Here is a 14,905-nt window from a genome sequence, read left to right as displayed (position 1 = left end):
TTCCAGTCCCTGTAGGATCTGGCTAGTTAGGAGAGGGGAACAAAGCTCCTTCTCCCAGATTTTATCCGAGAGGGGACCATCTGGGACAAGGAGAGCACTCTCCTTCCAACGACTAAAACCCTCCCGGTTTTTCTGATGTTCAGGTCTTGTGTAAAGATAGTATTAAGTCTTTTGATCCACTCCCTTTCCTTTTTCTTTGTTTCTATCTCTGTCCAGTTGGGGTTGCTTTCCAGTCCCGTGGTTCCTGATGTACCTGTGTTGTGTCAGCTGGGTTCGGATGGAGTTACCCGTTCCCCCCACATAGGTCACCCCGCACTTTTTGCACTGGATGCTGTAGATGGCGTTATTGATGTTTTCTGAGAGTGCCCTTTGCAACTGGAAGATTTCTTTAGTTTCTTTGTTTTGGATCATTGTTTTCTGTTATGAAATGTTTGGCTCTTGGTGTATATGATCTGTTTTGTACAGGTTTTAGCTTGCTTTGGACTAATTAATGCTGAAGGTTTTTGTTTTTTTCTGTGTGCAGATATGATTTTGTGCTCCCTTAGTATGTTTGTGTTTTCTAATATCATGGTTTTTGGTTGTTTTTTATGCTGAGTTGAGAATATGATGTGTTGAGGGGTATTTTTCTGTCATCTGGAGTTTTTCTATTTAGAAATGTTTGTACCACATTTTTGAGGAAACTTTGTGTGTATCTTCTCTGGCATAAAGCTTGGAAGAGTGTGTATTTGGCTTCCTCAAAGTCTTGTTGTTGTGTACAGATTTTGTGGAAGTGTAGGAGTTGTGATTTTACCAGTCCTTTTAAAGTATGTTTTGGGTGGAAGCTATCCTTGTGCAGTAAGCCGTGTGAATGTGTCTTTGAAAAATACCTTGATGTCCAGTTTGTCTGTGTTGTTGAAGGAAGAAACCTTGTATGTGGTGGTGTCTAGGAAGTCTATCAGGCTACCATGCTTGGTGTATTTGAGTTTAATGGACCTGTGGTGTGTGTTGAGGCTGTTAATGATTTCTTGTAAGGCTTGATATGTGCTGCCTATATGTTTATTTTTTATATCTTTGCCCTGGGATGGACTGATGTCCTTTCCAGGGTGTAGCCTCCCATGTGTCTATTTCTTGCCACGTTTTAAAGTGGAGTTACAATCTTACTATTTTTACAGTTTTAAATTGACATTTACAAATGTATATTGAAGCAGCTACCCACCTGAACTAAACTATGTCAGCATGTGTAGTCTGCAAAGGAACAAGTAATAGGTTTATTCCATACTGAAAAGAGAAGAGAGAAAACTCAATGTTTCGGCTGTGAAGCCTTCTTCAGGTGTGAGAAAGACAAGGCAGATTACAAAGATTAAATAGCACAGAAGAACAAAAGCTGGGAGAGGGGAGGAGGCAGGAGCAGCAGAGAGGCCACACAGGAAGTGCAAAATGGAGAGAGGTGAAGAAAGGTGTGAAGTCAAAACCTGCAAGAGAATAGAGAAGATTACATTAAAATAAGTCAGTCATTGAGAGATCCTGGCTATTTGAGGTGAAAAGAAAAACTATGGGCTTGGAGAAATCTTTAACCTTCCCAGCCCTAATATGTTCTCTGAAGCATTCTCCTAGTCTCCTTTCGGTTTCCCAAATGTAGATAGCTGGGCATTTTTTGCAAGAGATACAGTAAATGAGATACAGGATGTTGTCAGGGTTATCTGGAACTGTCCTGTGATGCCCTGAATGTCGTTAGATATGTATTTGCCAGTGATGCAGCGAGTGCTATTGCAGGGGAAGGTGCTGAGTGTGAGGGAGCTGTGAAAAAGAAGCTTATGTGGTGGTCAGCGATAAGAGATGATTGGGCGGCCGTAAGCAAGTGCAAAGCTCGCTGGCACCCTTCTTATAGAGAGGACAGCTCCGTCACCTCTTTTATGACGCTGCTTTATTTCCCTTGCGTTCTTCTCTTCTTCCCACGTTCTCTCTCTTCACTGCCTTTGTCCCCGCTCTATTTCACTTCAGCCTTTCACTCTTGCTTCCTTCCAATGAGGACGGAGCTGCGGGAGAAAGGGCGCTATAGAGGATCGCTGTGGAGAGCTGCTGCTGTGCTTTGACATCTGAGCTCTGTGGAAAACGATCTCAATACAATTCTGAAAAACGCGACTCCCCGAACGCCAGCCGAACAAGTCTCCACAGCCGAAGCGCTGTGTCTCCTTTCAGCTGGCGATAAACCTTTCCTCGATCCTTTGCGGACTTGTAAAACTGTTCACGATCAGAATAAAAAACGCTCACGCTAATACACAAGCACCCGTGTCTCGCCAAAGCTGACAAATAAACAGACGGACACGCCGCACTGCACGTGTGAACAGGGGAATGAGCGAGCGAGCGGGGATAGGGCGCCTCCTGCGCTTAAAAGCTTACAGCACCTGGTATTCCAAGGCGGTCTCCCATCCAAGTACTAACCAGGCCCGTCCCTGTTTAGCTTCCGACATCAGACGAAATCAGGCGTGCTCAAGGGGGTGTGGCCGTAAGCAAGTGCAAGGCTCGCTGGCACCCTTCTTATAGAGAGGACAGCTCCGTCACCTCTTTTACGACGCTGCTTTATTTCCCTTGCGTTTTTCTCTTCTTCCCACGTTCTCTCTCTTCACTGCCTTCGTCCCCGCTCTATTTCACTTCAGCCTTTCACTCTTGCTTCCTTCCAATGAGGACGGAGCTGCGGGAGAAAGGGCGCTATAGAGGATCGCTGTGGAGAGCTGCTGCTGTGCTTTGACATCTGAGCTCTGTGGAAAACGATCTCAATACAATTCTGAAAAACGCGACTCCCCGAACGCCAGCCGAACAAGTCTCCACAGCCGAAGCGCTGTGTCTCTTTTCAGCTGGCGATAAACCTTTCCTCGATCCTTTGCGGACTTGTAAAACTGTTCACGATCAGAATAAAAAACGCTCACGCTAATACACAAGCACCCGTGTCTCGCCAAAGCTGACAAATAAACAGACGGACAAGCCGCACTGCACGTGTGAACAGGGGAATGAGCGAGCGAGTGGGGATAGGGCACCTCCTGCGCTTAAAAGCTTACAGCACCTGGTATTCCCAGGCGGTCTCCCATCCAAGTACTAACCAGGCCCGTCCCTGTTTAGCTTCCGACATCAGACGAGATCAGGCGTGCTCAAGGGGGTGTGGCCGTAAGCGAGTGCCAGGCTCGCTGGCACCCTTCTTATAGAGAGGACAGCTCCGTCACCTCTTTTACGACGCTGCTTTATTTCCCTTGCGTTTTTCTCTTCTTCCCACGTTCTCTCTCTTCACTGCCTTCGTCCCCGCTCTATTTCACTTCAGCCTTTCACTCTTGCTTCCTTCCAATGAGGACGGAGCTGCGGGAGAAAGGGCGCTATAGAGGATCGCTGTGGAGAGCTGCTGCTGTGCTTTGACATCTGAGCTCTGTGGAAAACGATCTCAATACAATTCTGAAAAACGCGACTCCCCGAACGCCAGCCGAACAAGTCTCCACAGCCGAAGCGCTGTGTCTCTTTTCAGCTGGCGATAAACCTTTCCTCGATCCTTTGCGGACTTGTAAAACTGTTCACGATCAGAATAAAAAACGCTCACGCTAATACACAAGCACCCGTGTCTCGCCAAAGCTGACAAATAAACAGACGGACAAGCCGCACTGCACGTGTGAACAGGGGAATGAGCGAGCGAGCGGGGATACGGCGCCTCCTGCGCTTAAAAGCTTACAGCACCTGGTATTCCCAGGCGGTCTCCCATCCAAGTACTAACCAGGCCCGTCCCTGTTTTGCTTCCGAGATCAGACGAGATCAGGCGTGCTCAACGGGGTGTGGCCGTAAGCGAGTGCAAGGCTCGCTGGCACCCTTCTTATAGAGAGGACAGCTCCGTCACCTCTTTTACGACGCTGCTTTATTTCCCTTGCGTTTTTCTCTTCTTCCCACGTTCTCTCTTAACTACCTTCGTCCCCGCTCTATTTCACTTCAGCCTTTCACTCTTGCTTCCTTCCAATGAGGACGGAGCTGCGGGAGAAAGGGCGCTATAGAGGATCGCTGTGGAGAGCTGCTGCTGTGCTTTGACATCTGAGCTCTGTGGAAAACGATCTCAATACAATTCTGAAAAACGCGACTCCCCGAACGCAAGCCGAACAAGTCTCCACAGCCGAAGCGCTGTGTCTCTTTTCAGCTGGCGATAAACCTTTCCTCGATCCTTTGCGGACTTGTAAAACTGTTCACGATCAGAATAAAAAACGCTCACGCGAATACACAAGCACCCGTGTCTCGCCAAAGCTGAGAAATAAACAGACGGACAAGCCGCACTGCACGTGTGAACAGGGGAATGAGCGAGCGAGCGGGGATAGGGCGCCTCCTGCGCTTAAAAGCTTACAGCACCTAGTATTCCCAGGCGGTCTCCCATCCAAGTACTAACCAGGCCCGTCCCTGTTTAGCTTCCGAGATCAGACGAGATCAGGCGTGCTCAAGGGGGTGTGGCCGTAAGCGAGTGCAAGGCTCGCTGGCACCCTTCTTATAGAGAGGACAGCTCCGTCACCTCTTTTACGACGCTGCTTTATTTCCCTTGCGTTTTTCTCTTCTTCCCACGTTCTCTCTCTTCACTGCCTTCGTCCCCGCTCTATTTCACTTCAGCCTTTCACTCTTGCTTCCTTCCAATGAGGACGAAGCTGCGGGAGAAAGGGCGCTATAGAGGATCGCTGTGGAGAGCTGCTGCTGTGCTTTGACATCTGAGCTCTGTGGAAAACGATCTCAATACAATTCTGAAAAACGCGACTCCCCGAACGCCAGCCGAACAAGTCTCCACAGCCGAAGCGCTGTGTCTCTTTTCAGCTGGCGATAAACCTTTCCTCGATCCTTTGCGGACTTGTAAAACTGTTCACGATCAGAATAAAAAACGCTCACGCTAATACACAAGCACCCGTGTCCCGCCAAAGCTGACAAATAAACAGACGGACAAGCCGCACTGCACGTGTGAACAGGGGAATGAGCGAGCGAGTGGGGATAGGGCACCTCCTGCGCTTAAAAGCTTACAGCACCTGGTATTCCCAGGCGGTCTCCCATCCAAGTACTAACCAGGCCCGTCCCTGTTTAGCTTCCGACATCAGACGAGATCAGGCGTGCTCAAGGGGGTGTGGCCGTAAGCGAGTGCAAGGCTCGCTGGCACCCTTCTTATAGAGAGGACAGCTCCGTCACCTCTTTTACGACGCTGCTTTATTTCCCTTGCGTTTTTCTCTTCTTCCCACGTTCTCTCTCTTCACTGCCTTCGTCCCCGCTCTATTTCACTTCAGCCTTTCACTCTTGCTTCCTTCCAATGAGGACGGAGCTGCGGGAGAAAGGGCGCTATAGAGGATCGCTGTGGAGAGCTGCTGCTGTGCTTTGACATCTGAGCTCTGTGGAAAACGATCTCAATACAATTCTGAAAAACGCGACTCCCCGAACGCCAGCCGAACAAGTCTCCATAGCCGAAGCGCTGTGTCTCTTTTCAGCTGGCGATAAACCTTTCCTCGATCCTTTGCGGACTTGTAAAACTGTTCACGATCAGAATAAAAAACGCTCACGCTAATACACAAGCACCCGTGTCTCGCCAAAGCTGACAAATAAACAGACGGACAAGCCGCACTGCACGTGTGAACAGGGGAATGAGCGAGCGAGCGGGGATACGGCGCCTCCTGCGCTTAAAAGCTTACAGCACCTGGTATTCCCAGGCGGTCTCCCATCCAAGTACTAACCACGCCCGTCCCTGTTTAGCTTCCGCGATCAGACGAGATCAGGCGTGCTCAACGGGGTGTGGCCGTAAGCGAGTGCAAGGCTCGCTGGCACCCTTCTTATAGAGAGGACAGCTCCGTCACCTCTTTTACGACGCTGCTTTATTTCCCTTGCGTTTTTCTCTTCTTCCCACGTTCTCTCTTAACTACCTACGTCCCCGCTCTATTTCACTTCAGCCTTTCACTCTTGCTTCCTTCCAATGAGGACGGAGCTGCAGGAGAAAGGGCGCTATAGAGGATCGCTGTGGAGAGCTGCTGCTGTGCTTTGACATCTGAGCTCTGTGGAAAACGATCTCAATACAATTCTGAAAAACGCGACTCCCCGAACGCCAGCCGAACAAGTCTCCACAGCCGAAGCGCTGTATCTCTTTTCAGCTGGCGATAAACCTTTCCTCGATCCTTTGCGGACTTGTAAAACTGTTCACGATCAGAATAAAAAACGCTCACGCGAATACACAAGCACCCGTGTCTCGCCAAAGCTGACAAATAAACAGACGGACAAGCCGCACTGCACGTGTGAACAGGGGAATGAGCGAGCGAGCGGGGATAGGGCGCCTCCTGCGCTTAAAAGCTTACAGCACCTAGTATTCCCAGGCGGTCTCCCATCCAAGTACTAACCAGGCCCATCCCTGTTTAGCTTCCGAGATCAGACGAGATCAGGCGTGCTCAAGGGGGTGTGGCCGTAAGCGAGTGCAAGGCTCGCTGGCACCCTTCTTATAGAGAGGACAGCTCCGTCACCTCTTTTACGACGCTGCTTTATTTCCCTTGCGTTTTTCTCTTCTTCCCACGTTCTCTCTCTTCACTGCCTTCGTCCCCGCTCTATTTCACTTCAGCCTTTCACTCTTGCTTCCTTCCAATGAGGACGGAGCTGCGGGAGAAAGGGCGCTATAGAGGATCGCTGTGGAGAGCTGCTGCTGTGCTTTGACATCTGAGCTCTGTGGAAAACGATCTCAATACAATTCTGAAAAACGCGACTCCCCGAACGCCAGCCGAACAAGTCTCCACAGCCGAAGCGCTGTGTCTCTTTTCAGCTGGCGATAAACCTTTCCTCGATCCTTTGCGGACTTGTAAAACTGTTCACGATCAGAATAAAAAACGCTCACGCTAATACACAAGCACCCGTGTCTCGCCAAAGCTGACAAATAAACAGACGGACAAACTGCACTGCACGTGTGAACAGGGGAATGAGCGAGCGAGCGGGGATAGGGCGCCTCCTGCGCTTAAAAGCTTACAGCACCTGGTATTCCCAGGCGGTCTCCCATTCAAGTACTAACCAGGCCCATCCCTGCTTAGCTTCCGAGATCAGATGAGATCAGGCGTGCTCAAGGGGGTGTGGCCGTAAGCGAGTGCAAGGCTCGCTGGCACCCTTCTTATAGAGAGGACAGCTCCGTCACCTCTTTTACGACGCTGCTTTATTTCCCTTGCGTTTTTCTCTTCTTCCCACATTCTCTCTCTTCACTGCCTTCGTCCCCGCTCTATTTCACTTCAGCCTTTCACTCTTGCTTCCTTCCAATGAGGACGGAGCTGCGGGAGAAAGGGCGCTATAGAGGATCGCTGTGGAGAGCTGCTGCTGTGCTTTGACATCTGAGCTCTGTGGAAAACGATCTCAATACAATTCTGAAAAACGCGACTCCCCGAACGCCAGCCGAACAAGTCTCCACAGCCGAAGCGCTGTGTCTCTTTTCAGCTGGCGATAAACCTTTCCTCGATCCTTTGCGGACTTGTAAAACTGTTCACGATCAGAATAAAAAACGCTCACGCTAATACACAAGCACCCGTGTCTCGCCAAAGCTGACAAATAAACAGACGGACAAGCCGCACTGCACGTGTGAACAGGGGAATGAGCGAGCGAGCGGGGATAGGGCGCCTCCTGCGCTTAAAAGCTTACAGCACCTGGTATTCCCAGGCGGTCTCCCATCCAAGTACTAACCAGGCCCATCCCTGTTTAGCTTCCGAGATCAGACGAGATCAGGCGTGCTCAAGGGGGTGTGGCCGTAAGCGAGTGCAAGGCTCGCTGGCATCCTTCTTATAGAGAGGACAGCTCCGTCACCTCTTTTACGACGCTGCTTTATTTCCCTTGCGTTTTTGTCTTCTTCCCACGTTCTCTCTCTTCACTGCCTTCGTCCCCGCTCTATTTCACTTCAGCCTTTCACTCTTGCTTCCTTCCAATGAGGACGGAGCTGCAGGAGAAAGGGCGCTATAGAGGATCGCTGTGGAGAGCTGCTGCTGTGCTTTGACATCTGAGCTCTGTGGAAAACGATCTCAATACAATTCTGAAAAACGCGACTCCCCGAACGCAAGCCGAACAAGTCTCCACAGCCGAAGCGCTGTGTCTCTTTTCAGCTGGCGATAAACCTTTCCTCGATCCTTTGCGGACTTGTAAAACTGTTCACGATCAGAATAAAAAACGCTCACGCTAATACACAAGCACCCGTGTCTCGCCAAAGCTGACAAATAAACAGACGGACAAACTGCACTGCACGTGTGAACAGGGGAATGAGCGAGCGAGCGGGGATAGGGCGCCTCCTGCGCTTAAAAGCTTACAGCACCTGGTATTCCCAGGCGGTCACCCATTCAAGTTCTAACCAGGCCCATCCCTGCTTAGCTTCCGAGATCAGATGAGATCAGGCGTGCTCAAGGGGGTGTGGCCATAAGCAAGTGCAAGGCTCGCTGGCACCCTTCTTATAGAGAGGACAGCTCCGTCACCTCTTTTACGACGCTGCTTTATTTCCCTTGCGTTTTTCTCTTCTTCCCACATTCTCTCTCTTCACTGCCTTCGTCCCCGCTCTATTTCACTTCAGCCTTTCACTCTTGCTTCCTTCCAATGAGGACGGAGCTGCGGGAGAAAGGGCGCTATAGAGGATCGCTGTGGAGAGCTGCTGCTGTGCTTTGACATCTGAGCTCTGTGGAAAACGATCTCAATACAATTCTGAAAAACGCGACTCCCCGAACGCCAGCCGAACAAGTCTCCACAGCCGAAGCGCTGTGTCTCTTTTCAGCTGGCGATAAACCTTTCCTCGATCCTTTGCGGACTTGTAAAACTGTTCACGATCAGAATAAAAAACGCTCACGCTAATACACAAGCTACCGTGTCTCGCCAAAGCTGACAAATAAACAGACGGACAAGCCGCACTGCACGTGTGAACAGGGGAATGAGCAAGCGAACGGGGATAGGGCGCCTCCTGCGCTTAAAAGCTTACAGCACCTGGTATTCCCAGGCGGTCTCCCATCCAAGTACTAACCAGGCCCATCCCTGTTTAGCTTCCGAGATCAGACGAGATCAGGCGTGCTCAAGGGGGTGTGGACGTAAGCGCAAACAAGTCTCGCTGGCACCCTTCTTATAGAGAGGACAGCTCCGTCACCTCTTTTACGACGCTGCTTTTTTTCCCTTGCGTTTTTCTCGTCTTCCCACGTTCTCTCTCTTCACTGCCTTCGTCCCCGCTCTATTTCACTTCAGCCTTTCACTTGTAGCGGCAATGGTTGTTAATAAGACAGAATTAAGTGTTGCTGTGCTTTTTCTAATGAGGCCCCATCTCTCTGTTCATCTGTGTGGTGCAGCCACAGAGAAACTATTCATGCAGGCTGATTTAAAGATGTTTTCTTTTGATAAGGGACAGCTCCCAAATGGGGATGCACTTAGCTAAGCCTGGCTATCATGATCAATGGTCATCCATTGGCGCCTATCTGTCTAGGGTGTGCCAGATGGACATCTGGACTGCATTCCTAAGTGTCAGGAGTAAGTGACTCACATCTCACCTTGATCAACCAATCAGGGACTGGTAGGGCCGAGTAACCCACGTGGGACTCTGATGCCCATGGAACTTTCAGCCAATGAACGAGCTGAAGTTCCTCCAGGTAAAAACAGGCAACACAGAGGGCCTGAGAGACTATTTCCTGGACTTTTCTAAAGGGAATTCAAAGGAGAATTCCAGGGCAGGACGGCCCAGGAGCAGAAGGCTCCCAAGGGCAGGACATTCTCGCAGTGCGCCTCCTGACCATCCTAAGACTCAGCCCGGACAACCACGGAACGGCCAGTGTGTCCGAGTGCCAGAACTTTCCTTTGTTCTAAGAGTCTAGAGCGGAGGTTGCCAGAGAGTAACCAGAGGATCCACCTGAGGTAAGCACCAGCAGCAAGCCTTGTGAACAGGTCGGAACTGTGGACAGCTGAATCACTATTCAGAACTAGCGCTTCTTCAGGAATGAACCGGTCCTCTTCCTGACTTGCTGGGACCCACAGTCATCTTTTGTCCTGTGCACAAACTTTGCTAGTTAAAGCCAACACTAACTAGCCGGTCAGTGAGCATCTGCAGCACAGCACAGCCTGGCACGGAGCCAGAGAGCCCGCAGGAGATCTGAATCCCCAGAGATTGGATGAGTATTCAACTTCAATGCATTACAGCTTGAGAATTCAATTGTTATCCCAACCAGTTGATATCAATTTAATTCCTAAGAGTTATGTACTTGTTTTCAGTATCTAATGTAGAAGTTGTAACCAAGTTCACTTTATGAAACGATCTAAATGAATGATATACTGAACGTATGTCCTCTTGATATATGTAACTCTTTGTAACTGATTGTATATATACCTTTTGTATTCTGATAACCCTCTCGATAAGATCTGTTAGGTTTATATGCATATTTTATGTATTAATAAATGTATCCTCGTGTATTAGTACCCGTGTGTGTGTGCGTTGTTTGAGTTATATCGCATGGTTGGATTCTAAGGCCATTAAAAGAATCATTTTGTGATTTACGGCTACAATTAATAAATGTCCCCGTACATGCCCAAACCCTACAGAACTGGTGCCTTCAGAGAGCACACTACATTTATTGGCATCCCTGGACTCATTTCAGTCATACCTGGGCTATGGTAAGACTGAAATGAGTCAACCAAGCGGAATAATCAATAGAAAACGCCGCGGGTTTCATACGCGACAATACAGTGTGCTGAAAGCCGAAAGGAAAAAAGTTCCCCTTGCTCTTTAAGCAGTGCTTGATTGTTTTGTGATCTTTTGCGATCTACCGGGTTGATTGCATACTTGATCTTGTGGTTTTCTGTGGTAGAACTGTGATTTCGTACTTAAAAGTAATACTCTTTAAGTTTAACGATGGTTGCTAAAAGGTCTGAATTCGAGTCGCTATTAAGCACTCTCTCTAGCAGCGACAGGTCTGACCACGATCTCCGTCATATCTCCGTCAGCGGAGAAGCTAGGAGAATAAACCTCCATTCTCTGAGAGAGCTAGCGAAGGACATGGAGAGATTTGACCCTGCAGTGTCAGAGAATAATATCGAGAGTTATATTCAAGACCTCAGGTATACCCTGCAGTACCTGCCAAACGCCACAGAACAGGAGAAAGTGTTTCTGGTCAGGAAAACTAGCAGCAGAGCTGTACATGAGTGGATGGCTAGGCAGATGAAGAAAGTCTGTGATGACTTTGAAGAGCTGTGTCAAGCACTTATCAGAATACAGTGCGTTTATTGACCCGACTGCCGCGATAGCCACCGCCCTTAACATTAAGCACGAGAGAGCAGAGTCCCCTCGCGAATATTACGAGAGACTTAGATGAACTTATTTTGCAGGGCGAAATGATGAGGGTTGCGAAGAGAACACACATTTCAAGGGTTTATTCATTGCGAATCTCCACCCGTCAGTCAGAAAGATGATCTTAATGCATACAGATGCACAGACCATGAAAATGACTGATATTAAGAGATTCGTGCAGAAAGCCTGGGAGTATGATGTCCAAAGTCGCTCTGAGCAAAAAGCTGTTAAAGCGACTGTGTTCGCCGTCAGAGCCAGCAGGGTTAATTCCCCCCTGCTCGAAGGAGCACAGGCTCCTGAGCTGGCTTAGCCCCGTTCCAAAGCAGGCACACAGGACCGCACCCAGCGTCCTAAGTGCCATGAGAACACCGGGGAAGGGAAAGGGCTAGATAAAGCTGAACAAAAGGATTCAGTAGCCGCCCGCCTGGCCAGGATTGAACAAGTTTTATTAGGACATAGACAACCGCTCCCCAAGGCTGCCGGAAGCGTGAATGAGCTGATACTATCCACTGGAGGAGGCGGAGACCCGCCCCCTCTCCCTCCCTCAGTCTATCTGATTGAGTGGAAGGGTTCCTGCCTGGATGAGGTCAGCCACTCGCAAGCGAGTGCTGACTCCACCCCTGAAGTCACAGAGCAGGCAGTAAAACAGAGAGGAAAAGCAGGAAGCTTTTACCTCAAGGCTGCCATGGGAGATGTCTTACACAGTGAGACATTGATTGACACTGAGGTTGAAAGGTGTTTGATGTCATACAGCAAGCTCAAACGGGTAGAAAAAGAAAAGGGCATGCGACTCAGAGAGGAACCTTTGGTGGATCACCAGAAAGGCAAGGTGTGGAAACAGTTCAAGGCTCCTAAGCCTTCTGTACAGAAGGAAAGGGGGGCCAAGAGGCAGACTGTGCTCACACAGTGCCCACTGAACACAGAAGCCTATGTGGAGATTCCTTCTGTTCCCTCTGGACAAGAAATAAAAATATTTTCTTGTTCCCCGGATATAAAGGGAAGTCATGTCCCGGCTGAGGTCACAACAGCCTCCATGCCACAGGAGCGGTGCTCCAAACAGCCGCCTGATCCACCAGGTAAAGCACACCCCTTTTACATCCCTAAAGAGGAGCAGATCTCCCCACCTGGCGATGAAAAGGAGCTTTCCCTGTGCACCCTGGCACCCAAGAGGGGTCAGGACCACCACCCTGCAGTGGTGGAAGGGATCCAGATGGCAGGAGAGCAGGTTGGTGATGTAGCCCTCACCCTTAGCCCTGAGAGGTCCTCTATGAGTGAGAATCTGCTTGAGCAGCTGTCACGGGGCCACCGCCAGGTGCCCCTGGTGCAACATTCACAGGTTAGATAGGAGGTCCAGCTGGACGCTGAGACTACTGCGCTGTGGACACACCTGATCCCAGATGCCGATTCCCTCTGCTGTGACCCAGGGAACCTGCAGTCAGGTAACATTATTTTTCACAACTACCAGGTAGTGAGTGAGACCGACCTGATTTTCCTGCCTCAACGGCAGGGTTTCCAACACACCCAGTCCCCCAGAAGGGACAGGGAATGAAAGCCAAGCCGGTTTTCCTACAGCCACCAGCTCAGTCTGTCAGTCTGAGTCTGACCAACAGTGGTTCAGCCAGACTGGAGCTGGATTATCAAGCCACCCGCCTGCCAGTGCAGAACACGGAGAAGTGGGGTGTCAGAATCCCCGCCTGCACTGACATGGGCCTGGTGGGTGATAGCGAGTTCGAAGACTGTGAACTGGCTATCCCAGTGCTGGGGCAGCTCACTGAACCCCTAGCGAGGGAAGGGGGGAGCGAGCAGGTGTCCTACACCGGCCCCTAGCGAACGACTGTAAACATGCCGATAGAGGGATTCCTCAATCAGGAAGTGTGCAGGGTGGACCTGAACAGTGAGAATGGGGTAACAATTCCAGATCACTCAGGTGCTCTAGATGACCACTCAGCCGGGGGTCAGGCATGCTCCACCGCTGCACCGCCCCCTGCAGGGTTCCTAGAGCACAGGCATAAACAAATCGAAAAAGCAGATGCCCTGGAAATGGAGGAGCAGCATCAGCAGCTGCGTCAGATCTCCCCAGATTTCCAGGATGTTGGTGCCCAAGATGCCACATGGCATAATGAGAAAGACGCTGCGCCAGCTTAGAAAGGCAACAGTCACTCAGAAGGAGATGACTGGGATCAGCTACCCTAAAAGACTTTTGGGAGGACTGATTTCTGCTGCCACTGTTGTGCATTTGCTATTTCTGGTAGGTTTGTTTGCTACTGGCACTCTCACCCTGACTGCCCCAAGAAGGCAGGTGTCAGAGATGCCAGAGGGTAGTGACAGACTGTATCAACAGCAGCAAAAGTTGGAAAGCCTAGGGAAAACCCTACAGGCAATTTCCTATGCAACAGGGTTAAACCTTATCCCCCAACCAGTGGACATGATTGCCGGTGTTATACAGTGGGTTTATGCTTGTGTGCAACAGGCCAGAATGTTGACACAAGACCTGTTAAGGGAGTTCAGTGCCACTGTAGCCAGTCTAGCCATGGCACAAATCCCAACCCACTTTATTCCACTCTTCTCAGTAGAGGAGTATGTGACATTAACCACCCCATCGCTCATAGCTCACCCAGAAAGCAATCCAAGATTGAATTTGGTTCCAAATCTTGAGATGGGTATGGCTACGAAAGCTATCCATTGGCTGTGTCTAAATGATTCACCAATGAAGGGTATAGGCTACTAACGAACAGAGGTAGGTTAATGAACCCCATGAAGAGCAGGTGGGAAGTAAATGGCTGGTCAGCACACCACACTTAACTGTCACTATGACTTGTGACAGGCATGATACAGCTACCACAATGCAGCTACCTAACCAACAGTTTCCTGCAAGTTCCCAAGGAGGCCATAGTACAGCATGGTAACTTAACACTGTACGGTCTGGAACCAGACAACATAAGACCAAACTGGAGGTCGTGGATGCCTTCAGGTGCCACACTATTGAATTGGATAGAAATCCAAGAAACACTACGCCCTGAAGAGGTACAGGTAGTTAGTTTGCTTTAATGGAACAAACCTCCAACCCACCCTGGCAGGTGCCCAACACAGGTGTCGTGGTTTATCAGGGGGGCTGGGAACAGGAACTGTTGTTATTGTAACACTACTGCCGGGTAGCTGGGTCATGACTGACAGTGTACTCTGAATGCTGTACTCTTACATCAAGATGTACTCCGGGTAGCATGAATGAGTCAAAGGTAGCATGTCAAAAGAAAGGAAGTTACTTCTTCCCAAATATCTGCCTACAGAGGTATCAGATATTGACAGTGAACTTCCTGATGTGTAATGCCTAGACTGAGATGATGTCTCCTACCGTGTTTATACATACTCCAGATTTTATTCATCCTGTTTGTTCCCAATGCTGGTTCCGGTATGAATTCTCGAGGAGTAATGTGGACATTTAAGGTTAATGTTCTAATGACAAGGGACATCACTTAACTCTGTTTTGTTTTGAAGGCAACAAAGCCTCAGGACCTCGTGACCTTCAAAAAGGGGGGATATGTAGCGGCGAGGCTTAATAATAAGAAAGAATTAAGTGTTTCTGAGCTTCCCAAATGAGGCCCCATTTCTCTGTTCATCTCTGTGGTG

The 14,905-nt window shown here is 49.6% G+C and overlaps 2 non-coding genes and 9 pseudogenes across 2 annotated transcripts; all 11 read right to left on the bottom strand.

The window, feature by feature from the left end:
• Positions 1-2,372: 2,372 nt before the first annotated feature.
• Positions 2,373-2,491, bottom strand: LOC148812685 (5S ribosomal RNA; annotated as a pseudogene).
• Positions 2,492-3,028: 537 nt separating this feature from the next.
• On the bottom strand, positions 3,029-3,147 carry LOC148812684 (5S ribosomal RNA; annotated as a pseudogene).
• A 537-nt stretch (positions 3,148-3,684) lies between these two features.
• Positions 3,685-3,803, bottom strand: LOC148812683 (5S ribosomal RNA; annotated as a pseudogene).
• Positions 3,804-4,338: 535 nt separating this feature from the next.
• Positions 4,339-4,457, bottom strand: LOC148812682 (5S ribosomal RNA; annotated as a pseudogene).
• Positions 4,458-4,994: 537 nt separating this feature from the next.
• On the bottom strand, positions 4,995-5,113 carry LOC148812681 (5S ribosomal RNA; annotated as a pseudogene).
• A 537-nt stretch (positions 5,114-5,650) lies between these two features.
• LOC148812680 (5S ribosomal RNA) lies at positions 5,651-5,769 on the bottom strand (annotated as a pseudogene).
• Positions 5,770-6,304: 535 nt separating this feature from the next.
• Positions 6,305-6,423, bottom strand: LOC148812679 (5S ribosomal RNA; annotated as a pseudogene).
• Positions 6,424-6,960: 537 nt separating this feature from the next.
• On the bottom strand, positions 6,961-7,079 carry LOC148812678 (5S ribosomal RNA). The gene has a single exon (XR_016086307.1). It is a non-coding gene; the product is annotated as a 5S ribosomal RNA (ribosomal RNA).
• Positions 7,080-7,616: 537 nt separating this feature from the next.
• On the bottom strand, positions 7,617-7,735 carry LOC148812677 (5S ribosomal RNA). Its single transcript, XR_016086309.1, has one exon. It is a non-coding gene; the product is annotated as a 5S ribosomal RNA (ribosomal RNA).
• A 537-nt stretch (positions 7,736-8,272) lies between these two features.
• On the bottom strand, positions 8,273-8,391 carry LOC148812676 (5S ribosomal RNA; annotated as a pseudogene).
• A 537-nt stretch (positions 8,392-8,928) lies between these two features.
• LOC148812675 (5S ribosomal RNA) lies at positions 8,929-9,047 on the bottom strand (annotated as a pseudogene).
• Between the last annotated feature and the right edge of the window lie 5,858 nt (positions 9,048-14,905).

This window comes from Atractosteus spatula, assembly GCF_055471065.1.
Source record: "Atractosteus spatula isolate fAtrSpa1 chromosome 10 unlocalized genomic scaffold, fAtrSpa1.hap1 SUPER_10_unloc_18, whole genome shotgun sequence".
NCBI lineage: Eukaryota > Metazoa > Chordata > Actinopteri > Semionotiformes > Lepisosteidae > Atractosteus > Atractosteus spatula.
This window is presented reverse-complemented; position numbering and strand designations above follow the sequence as displayed.